The sequence below is a fragment of the Lethenteron reissneri genome, chromosome 62 (genome assembly GCF_015708825.2).
Source record: "Lethenteron reissneri isolate LAM-NWPU_2019-01 chromosome 62, ASM1570882v1, whole genome shotgun sequence".
NCBI classification, from domain to species: domain Eukaryota; kingdom Metazoa; phylum Chordata; class Hyperoartia; order Petromyzontiformes; family Petromyzontidae; genus Lethenteron; species Lethenteron reissneri.
Window position 1 is genome coordinate 1,977,780 of NC_083840.1, and position 10,911 is coordinate 1,988,690.

The window sequence follows — 10,911 nt, forward strand, 5'->3', positions numbered from 1 at the left end:
GTCTCTACCCCCCAATGTCTCTACCCCCCCAATGTCTCTACCCCCCCAATGCCTCTACCCCCCCAATGTCTCTACCCCCCCAATGTCTCTACCCCCCCCCCCCAATGCCTTTACCCCCCCAATGTCTCTACCCCCCCAATGTCTCTACCCCCCCCCAATGTCACTACCCCACCAATGTCTCTACCCCCCCAATGTCTCTACCCCCCCAATGTCTCTACCCCCCCCAATGCCTTTACCCCCCCCAATGTCTCTACCCCCCCAATGTCTCTACCCCCCCCAATGTCACTACCCCCCCAATGTCTCTACCCCCCAATGTCTCTACCCCCCCAATGTCTCTCCCCCCCAATGTCTCTACCCCCCAATGTCTCTACCCCCCCCGTGTCTCTACCCCCCCAATGTCTCTACCCCCCCAATGTCTCTACCCCCCCCCCCAATGCCTTTACCCCCCCAATGTCTCTACCCCCCCAATGTCTCTACCCCCCCCCAATGTCACTACCCCCCCAATGTATCTACCCCCCCAATGTCTCTACCCCCCCCCCCCAATGCCTTTACCCCCCCAATGTCTCTACCCCCCCAATGTCTCTACCCCCCCCCAATGTCACTACCCCCCCAATGTCTCTACCCCCCCCCAATGTCTCTACCCCCCCCAATGTCTCTCCCCCCCCAATGTCTCTACCCCCCCAATGTCTCTACCCCCCCCCCAATGTCTCTACCCCCCCCGTGTCTCTACCCCCCCAATGTCTCTACCCCCCCCAATGTCTCTACCCCCCCAATGTCTCTACCCCCCAATGTCTCTACCCCCCAATGTCTCTACCCCCCCCAATGTCTCTACCCCCCCAATGTCTCTACCCCCCCAATGTCTCTACCCCCCCAATGTCTCTACCCCCCCAATGTCTCTACCCCCCCAATGTCTCTATCCCCCAATGTCTCTACCCCCCAATGCCTCTACCCCCCCATGTCTCTACCCCCCCCAATGTCTCTCCCCCCCCCCAATGTCTCTACCCCCCCAATGTCACTACCCCCCCAATGTCTCTACCCCCCATGTCACTACCCCCCCAATGTCTCTACCCCCCCAATGTCTCTACCCCCCCAATGTCTCTATCCCCCAATGTCACTACCCCCAATGTCTCTACCCCCCCAATGTCTCTACCCCCCAATGTCTCTACCCCCAATGTCTCTACCCCCAATGTCACTACCCCCCCAATGTCACTACCCCCCCAATGTCACTACCCCCCAATGTCTCTACCCCCCCAATGTCACTACCCCCCCAATGTCTCTACCCCCAATGTCTCTACCCCCCATGTCACTACCCCCCCAATGTCACTACCCCCCCAATGTCACTACCCCCCCAATGTATCTACCCCCCCAATGTCTCTACCCCCCCAATGTCTCTACCCCCCCAATGTCTCTACCCCCCCAGTGTCTCTACCCCCCCCCCCCATGTCTCTACCCCCCCGTGTCTCTACCCCCCCCAATGTCTCTACCCCCCCCCCCCAATGTCTCTACCCCCCCCAATGTCTCTACCCCCCCTGTCTCTCTACCCCCCCGTGTCTCTACCCCCCCAATGTCTCTACCCCCAGTGTCTCTACCCCCTGCCTCTACCCCCCCAATGTCTCTACCCCCCCTGTCTCACCAGCTGGTGAGGAGGCAGCACGGAGTATCTCCGCACGAGGGAGGATCTCCTCGTGAGCGAGACGGGCACCGCGAGCAGGAGGCCCCTGCCGCCTTCGTGCTGATGATGATGATGATGGCGGTGTCCGTCGTGCTGATGATGATGGTGTCCGCACTGCGGCCTTGGCGGGGCCCCCCCCGCGGCGGACACCCTGAGGAGGCCGCCACCGCCGGCGGCCGAGGAGGAGGAGGCGAGGCGACACGTCCCGACGGCCCGAGACCTCAGGCCGCCGCCCGCCGAGCGAAGGAGCAGCAGCAACATCGCGGCTGGGGTGGTGGTGGTTATGGTGATGGAGGTGATGGTGGTGACAGTACAGTGGAGAGTAGGTGGTGTTGGTGGTGCCGGTGTGGAGGTGTTGGTGGTGACAGTACAGTCGAGGTTGTGGTGACAGTACAGTGAAGGTGGTGGTGGTGACAGTACAGTAGTAGTAGTGGTGGTGACAGTACAGTAGTGGTGGTGACGGTACAGTGGTGGTGGTGTGAGTGTCTGCGAGTGTCCTCCACGGCAGCCGCGGCGCCCTCCACAGGCGCGTGACGTCACTCGACCTCCCGCGCGCACGCGGGTGAGGGCGCCGCGGCCATCTTGTGTGGGGGAGAGAGGCGCTGTGGTGACGTCACCGCCACGCCCACCTACCCACCTACCCACCCCCCCCACCTACCCCCCCCACCTACCCCCCCCCACCCGCCTACTCCCCCCACCCACCCACCTACCCCCCCCACCCACCCACCTACCCCCCCCACCCACCTACCCCCCCCACCACCCACCTACCCCCCCCACCCACCCACCTACCCCCCCCACCCACCTACCCCCCCCACCCACCCACCTACCCCCCCCCACCCACCTACCCCCCCCCACCCACCCACCTACCCCCCCCCACCCACCTACCCCCCCCCCACCCACCTACCCCCCCCCACCCACCTACCCCCACCCACCTACCCCCCCCACCCACCTACCCCCCCCACCCCCCCCCCCACCCACCTACCCCCCCCCACCCACCTACCCCCCCCACCCACCTACCCCCCCCCACCCACCTACCCCCCCCCACCCCCCTACCCTCCACCCCCCTACCCCCCCCACCCGCCTACCCCCCCCCACCCCCCTACCCCCCACCCCCCTACCCCCCCCACCCACCTACCCCCCCCACCCACCTACCCCCCCCCACCCACCTACCCCCACCCACGTGTATTCAATGGATGTTACGTCACGCTCCCTCCAGTCGCACCCCCCGCCCCACCCCTACGTAAGATGGCCGCCGTCACCACTTTCCTCGATGCGGGGCTGTCAGAAGTCGCCCAGCGGGGACTTTAACTAAACACTAAAAAAACACTAACAAACACTAACAAACACTAAAAAAACACTTTCAAAACATTATAAACACTAACAAACATTAACAAACATTAACAAAAACTAAAAAAACACTTAAAAAACATTATAAACATTAACAAACATTATAAACACTCACAACAAATTTAAACATTTACAAACATTTTAAATACTAACAAAAAATACAAATATTCACAAACATTAGAAAACACCTTCTTGGTTCTTTCGGTAAAGTCACGTAGAATGGAAATAATAAAATAATAAAAATAAAACATAATAAAATAATTCTCACGACGTTTCGGCCACAACGCAAGCAGCCGTCCTCAGGTGGAGAACAGGTCTGTCGAGAAGACAGAGTCTGAATGACACACCCCCAGGCTTGGAGCGTCTATTTAAGCTGCTGGGTTGGAGGGGGAAGGGCGCCAGACCAATCGGCGGCGACGATTACTGATGCGTTCCTCCAAGGTTACGTTTTGGATAAGGGAGCCCTAGAAAATCTACTCACGGACCAGGGCTAAAATGTTTCTTCACAATTGCTCAAAGAGATATGCGGCTTGATAATTGGTTTTTTTACCCTTCTATCTGGCAACAAAACTGACACCTTTTTACAAGGAGTCATGTTTGCATAGACCACAATACTTGCAGTCGTAATGCAAACAAAAAACACAACTCTGATAATGTATGCACTGTCCTTGAAGTTGATTGGTCCACACCCGGGACAGCTTTCCTTAGAGCCTAGTCTCACATGGGTTGGACCAGATCACGCCAAAAGGCTCTCTCGGGTGTGGACCAATCAACTTCAAGGACAGTGCATACATTATCAGAGTTGTGTTTTTTGTTTGCATTACGACTGCAAGTATTGTGGTCTATGCAAACATGACTCCTTGTAAAAAGGTGTCAGTTTTGTTGCCAGATAGAAGGGTAAAAAAACCAATTATCAAGCCGCATATCTCTTTGAGCAATTGTGAAGAAACATTTTAGCCCTGGTCCGTGAGTAGATTTTCTAGGGCTCCCTTATCCAAAACGTAACCTTGGAGGAACGCATCAGTAATCGTCGCCGCCGATTGGTCTGGCGCCCTTCCCCCTCCAACCCAGCAGCTTAAATAGACGCTCCAAGCCTGGGGGTGTGTCATTCAGACTCTGTCTTCTCGACAGACCTGTTCTCCACCTGAGGACGGCTGCTTGCGTTGTGGCCGAAACGTCGTGAGAATTATTTTATTATGTTTTATTTTTATTATTTTATTATTTCCATTCTACGTGACTTTACCGAAAGAACCAAAAAGATGAATCCCTGCAGTCACGAAAGCTTTAAATCGAAAATTAGAAAACACCTCAATTCGATCAGATCATCGTTGATTGGAACAGGGCCCGGTTCAATGCGTGCATCGTTTATCTCGAATCTCAATCAGAATATTGATCTTGGAGAAACTCGATGAGCTATTAAGCTCTTTTTCGCGAGACTTTCAGTAGTTCGATGAGTCAGAAAGTAACAACAGCAACACAATACAAACACACAACACGGTAGGCCGTGCCAAAGTTTAGGAAAGGTTAAGCATATCACTCAGATCTAGATTTGAAGTTTTCGTGACTGCAGGGATCCATACTCTTTGGTTCTTTCGGTAAAGTCACGTGGGTAGAAAATAAATTAAATCACGACGTTTCGGGCGCAACACAAGCGTCCGTCATCCGGTGGGACAACCCCAGCAAGAAACACTTGCTGAAGTGGGCAAAAGGGGCTGCTGCAACAAGAGGCCATATAGGTTTGGCATTTTGCTATTTCCCAACTCCGGGTTCAGTTGAACCTCAATAGGTGGATCTCGCTCCCTCCCATAAATAAGGAAGAACGGCGGCGAGAAGCCGCTGGAAGCAAGAGGAGCTAATCTGTACGCCGCAAGAACACCCGGAGCGAGCAGGTCCCAGTCAGACTGGTCCTCATTGACCTGGTGGCACAGCATAGATGTCAGCGTCCTGTGCAGACGTTCCACCATGCCGTCAGTCTGTGGGTGACAGGGCGAGATGCGAACCTTTTTAGTGCCCAATAAGCCGCATACCTACACCATAGGAACCTCATTTGCCAGTAAAAATATGATAATTGTTTTTTTACCCTTCTATCTGGCAACAAAACTGACACCTTTTTACAAGGAGTCATGTTTGCATAGACCGCAATACCTGCAGTCATAATACAAACAAAAGACATAACTCTGATAATGTATGCACTGTCCTTGAAGTTGATTGGTCCACACCCGAGAGAGCCTTTTGGCGTGATCTGGTCCAACCCATGTGAGACTAGGCTCTAAGGAAAGCTGTCCCGGGTGTGGACCAATCAACTTCAAGGACAGTGCATACATTATCAGAGTTGTGTTTTTTGTTTGCATTACGACTGCAAGTATTGTGGTCTATGCAAACATGACTCCTTGTAAAAAGGTGTCAGTTTTGTTGCCAGATAGAAGGGTAAAAAAACCAATTATCAAGCCGCATATCTCTTTGAGCAATTGTGAAGAAACATTTTAGCCCTGGTCCGTGAGTAGATTTTCTAGGGCTCCCTTATCCAAAACGTAACCTTGGAGGAACGCATCAGTAATCGTCGCCGCCGATTGGTCTGGCGCCCTTCCCCCTCCAACCCAGCAGCTTAAATAGACGCTCCAAGCCTGGGGGTGTGTCATTCAGACTCTGTCTTCTCGACAGACCTGTTCTCCACCTGAGGACGGCTGCTTGCGTTGTGGCCGAAACGTCGTGAGAATTATTTTATTATGTTTTATTTTTATTATTTTATTATTTCCATTCTACGTGACTTTACCGAAAGAGCCAAGAAGAGTAGTCAAGGTCTTTTGGACACCCAGATGCGTCACTCGTTCATTCGTTGCCCATATCAATTTGACCCGCAAAACAGTGGGAACAACGACTTTGTATTTCTGCAATTCCCCGTCTCATCTCATTAATAGACCCCCTCTAAGGATCACTGTGGACAAAGCTCATCAGCCCCCGCCATCCTCAGAGTCCTTAACACGGCGTCTTATTCTAATTCAGGAGGCACCTTCCACCTGGAGTCGTCCCCCATTCAGCGTTGGTTAGGCCGAGTGTGTGATCCCGCATGTCAGCTTCTGCTGCAGCGACAACCAAGCGAGGTGTTGCTGTTTCAGCGGATTTGCATCGTCCCGCGCACCAAATGCACGAACACCGATCACTGGGTGGCAGTCGTGACAGTGTGTCGGCGTTTACATGGCGAACACCTTTCCTGTAGGATTAACCATGCAAAAAAGATGTAACTACACTTATTTGGACCATCTTATTTGACAGACAACTATTACAGGTTATTGATAGACAGCCAGTTTTTTGTTTTACCAGCTTTAGTTTTTCCTTGCTTTTTTTCACACTTTTGTTATGTATGCCATGTGTTAGTTACAAACCGCACCTCTCCATAACAAAGGCTCAGTCCTTTGTTATGCAGTCTACTCTTGGTCTTAAGCCTCACCTTACCATATTAATAAAAAGTATGCCGTTCCTGGCCCTTCCACCCTCAACCATTATATATACGGGGTGGTATTTCTTGTGATCTCTCATTCACTTGATACAGCTGTCGTGGCTGTGACGGTTCCACCTGAAGACGGAGGCTTGTGTTGCTTCCGAAACGTCGTGATTTTTTATTTTGTTTTATTTTACTTTTATTAATTAAAAAAAATCTACCTACGTGACTTTACCGACAAAACCTAAGAATATGAATCCTTGCAGTCACGAAAGCTTCAAATCTAGAATTAACTACAAACGAGTAGTCGTGAAGGACTTCTGGCCATCGGTAGAGCTGGCCGGACGGCTGTTCGACTCGCAGCACATCATGGAGAGCTGCGTCATCCGAGCGGACCTCAAACCGCATCTCGGCCTCCCCCCGCCTGCGCGTGGCGAACTTCTGGCTGTCACCTGATGAAGCTGGTTGTAATTACTGCCGAAACATCGTACTCAGATTGTAAATGTTGTGGCTTGGCTCTCCAACACACAACCGGTGTGCTGTACTAGTACACTACACTATACACTGCACTATACACTACACTATACACTACACTATAAACTACACTATACACTACACTATACACTACACTATACACTACACTATACACTACACTATACACAACACTATACACTAGTGCTGTACTAGTATACTACACTATATACTACACTACTATACACTACACTATACACTACACTATAAACTACACTATACACTACACTATACACTACACTATACACTACGCTATACACTACACTATACACTAGTGCTGTACTAGTATACTACACTATACACTACACTATACACTACACTACACACTACACTACACTATACACTACACTATACACTACACTATACACTACACTACACACTAGTGCTGTACTAGTGACGAATTGGCCACGTTCTGTTTACGTGACAACCCTTACTAGTTGGCTGTGTCCGGTGGTGGCGGGTTTTAACGACACATTTATATATTTACGCAATCTAACCCAAAAAACCTCTATTATGGATCAAAGGGGTCCAGACTGCAAGTTAAGGTTAAGAACCACTGACCTACACGATACTACTATACATTACTAGACTCTACACACTTTCCTCTACACTGCTATACACTATACACTACTATACATGACACTACAATACACTACACACTACACTATACACTACACTACTACACACTACTCTAGACTATACACTACTATACAACTACTATACAACAACAACCGCCATTTGCCACTAAGTGGCGGTGATGTCACCACGACGCTTGTTCCAGGCTATGTGCACCTTGAGGCCACGTGAAGTGTCAAACGCCCGCTGGCAGGAGGTCACGGGGCAGACCCAGTTGCCACGGGTCGACTGACCGAGATGACCGAGATGACTGGCTGATGCACCACCTGTGCCCCCTACTGTGCCAAGTTGCTGTGCTTTAGCCACCTGGCGTTCCGCTCGTTGTTGTGAGCGTCGCTCCTCCACCCTCCGTTGTTGTTGGAGGGCGACTGCCTCCAACTGCCCAGTAGCGTCCTTCACGAGCCTACTTCACAGAGGCCGATCTTGACACCGCTGGTACCAGTCATCGGCAAGTCCACTCAGCTCTACGTCCTCCTGTACCACATCACTCCATCTCTTCTCTAGCCCATGCCGCGCCCATTTAGCCCCCTCGATCCGGCTGAACAAAAGCTGTTTAGGCATGCGGTGGCTGGGCATGCGGGCTACATGACCCAGCCAACGCAGCCTTGCCTGCCGGAGGAGCTCACCGATGGGACTTTGCCCAGATCTTTCAAGGATTTGTGAGCTCCTCGCACAATCCAGCCTGGTTAAATCCAGGATGGATCGTAGGCAGGCCAGCCTAAATGTTTCCAACCGGCGAAGATGCTCTATTAGGGCGGTCCACGTTTTGCAAGTGTAGTGGCGGTACGTGCTGGCAGGGGGTGGGATCGTGTGAGAGCGCGTCGGGTGTGGCTACATCGCGGTCCGCAGGCAGATGTCCACATCGAGGTCCGCATAGGCCCCGCCCCCCTGGAGCGGAGGGCTATATAGGGCGATGTGCAGCAGCACTCGAGGAGTTGGCAACCAGTGAAGACAGAAGACGGAGGAGGAAGAGATAGGGCCCTGAGACCCCTAGCCCCGCTGTCCTTGTAAGGGCCGGGACCCTGTGCGGCTCAGAGGCGAGACCGTGGGACCCGTGGCCGGACGTCCGTGTGAGGGCCGGGCTGTGGGACCCAGTGGTCGGGATCCATACCCCAGCTGGGGTGGGTCTGCGAGTTCCCCTGGAAGCTACGGGGCCGGAGAGCCGGTGTGTGTGTAGCCGGGTTGGAACGCGTAGCGTAGGCTGTAGTTCGGCTACACGTGTTATTGTGGCTGAGTAGATGTTAAATAAAGTGTGCTACCCGTCAAGTGGTCTCCCGCCGTAATTACTATATTACACAAGCGTAGAGAAGGGAGGGAATGACTGTGGCCGAGAAGAACTGAAGCTTCGTGCAGAGTGACAGACCAGGTAGCTTCCACACAGCGTAACGCAACCGATGAAAAGATATTGCCGCTCGACTGATTCGGAGTGAGACCTCTGCTGTTAAACTGGAGCCCGTCATGAGCACACTGCCCCGGTATGGGAAACTCTCCACTCTCCACAACTGCCCTATTACCAATTGGGAGTTGTGGGGGTGGAGTGTCCGATGGTACAAAATACCCAGGCAGGTGCTTAGTTTTGGTGGGGCTGATGGTAAGGCCCCACCTCTTAGTGTCAAGCTCCAGGTTCAGCAGCAGCACCTCCAACTCCTCCTCTGAGTGAGCAGCAATTACCAGATCATCGGCATACATAACGTGGTTGAGCAATAGGGAGCCATCCCTTGACCGCACCCGGGCATCGATCAGCCTCCCAGTAGCAGTGGTGGTGCGACTGTGGTCATCCAGAACCAGAGACCGGAGATCAGCGTGGAACGACGCAATGCCCCGATCCACAAATAGAAGGAGACATCACAGCGATGATGATCGTGATGATGCTACACCACCACTCCGCTACTGCTGCTGCTCACGCGGTTATCTGCGCTTGACCACGTGAACGGGGAAGTGTAAGTTGTTGGCTCTGCATCTACATCAGCAGTCGTACTACAAGAGACTTGCCGCTATGACTCCACCCATCACTACACTAACCCCTATCACTACCCCAACCCCCATCACTACCCCAACCCCTATCACTACCCCTATCACTACCCCTATCACTACCCCAACCCCAATCACTACCCCAACCCCTATCACTACCCCTATCACTACCCCAGCCCCTATCACTACCCCAACCCCTATCACTACCCCAACCCCCATCACTACCCCAACCCCTATCACTACCCCAACCCCTATCACTACCCCAACCCCTATCACTACCCCTATCACTATCCCAACCCTTATCACTACCCCAACCCCTATCACTACCCCAACCCCTATCACTACCCCAACCCCTATCACTACCCCAACCCCTATCACTACCCCAACCCTGATCACTACCCCAACCCCTATCACTACCCCTATCACTACCCCAACCCCTATCACTTCCCCAACCCCCATCACTACCCCAACCCCCATCACTACCCCAACCCCTATCACTACCCCAACCCCCATCACTACCTCAACCCCTATCACTATCCCAACCCTGATCACTACCCCAACCCCTATCACTATCCCAACCCCTATCACCACCCCAACGCCTATCACTACCCCAACCCTGATCACTACCCCAACCCCTATCACTACCCCAACCCCTATCACTACCCCAACCCCTATCACTACCCCAACCCTGATCACTACCCCAACCCCTATCACTACCCCAACCCCTGTCACTACCCCAACCCCTATCACTACCCCAACCCTGATCACTACCCCAACATCTATCACTATCCCAACCCCTATCACTACCCCAACCCTGATCACTACCCCAACATCTATCACTATCCCAACCCCTATCACTACCCCAACCCTGATCACTACCCCAACATCTATCACTATCCCAACCCCTATCACCACCCCAACGCCTATCACTACCCCTATCACTACCCCAACCCCTATCACTACCCCAACCCCTATCACTACCCCAACCCCTATCACTACCCCAACCCCTATCACTACCCCAACCCCTATCACTACCCCTATCACTACCCCTATCACTACCCCTATCACTACCCCTATCACTACCCCAACCCTATCACTACCCCAACCCCTATCACTACCCCTATCACTACCCCTATCACTACCCCAACCCCTATCACTACCCCTATCACTACCCCTATCACTACCCCTATCACTACCCCTATCACTACCCCTATCACTACCCCAACCCTATCACTACCCCCATCACTACCCCAACCCCCATCACTACCCAACCCCTATCACTACCCAACCCCTATCACTACCCCAGAACAGACCG

The 10,911-nt window shown here is 52.9% G+C and overlaps 1 pseudogene; it reads right to left on the reverse strand.

Moving 5' to 3' along the window:
* LOC133358552 (dihydrolipoyllysine-residue acetyltransferase component of pyruvate dehydrogenase complex, mitochondrial-like) overlaps positions 1–2,257 on the reverse strand; it is a 49,968-nt pseudogene extending 47,711 nt beyond the window's left edge.
* Positions 2,258–10,911: the final 8,654 nt, after the last annotated feature.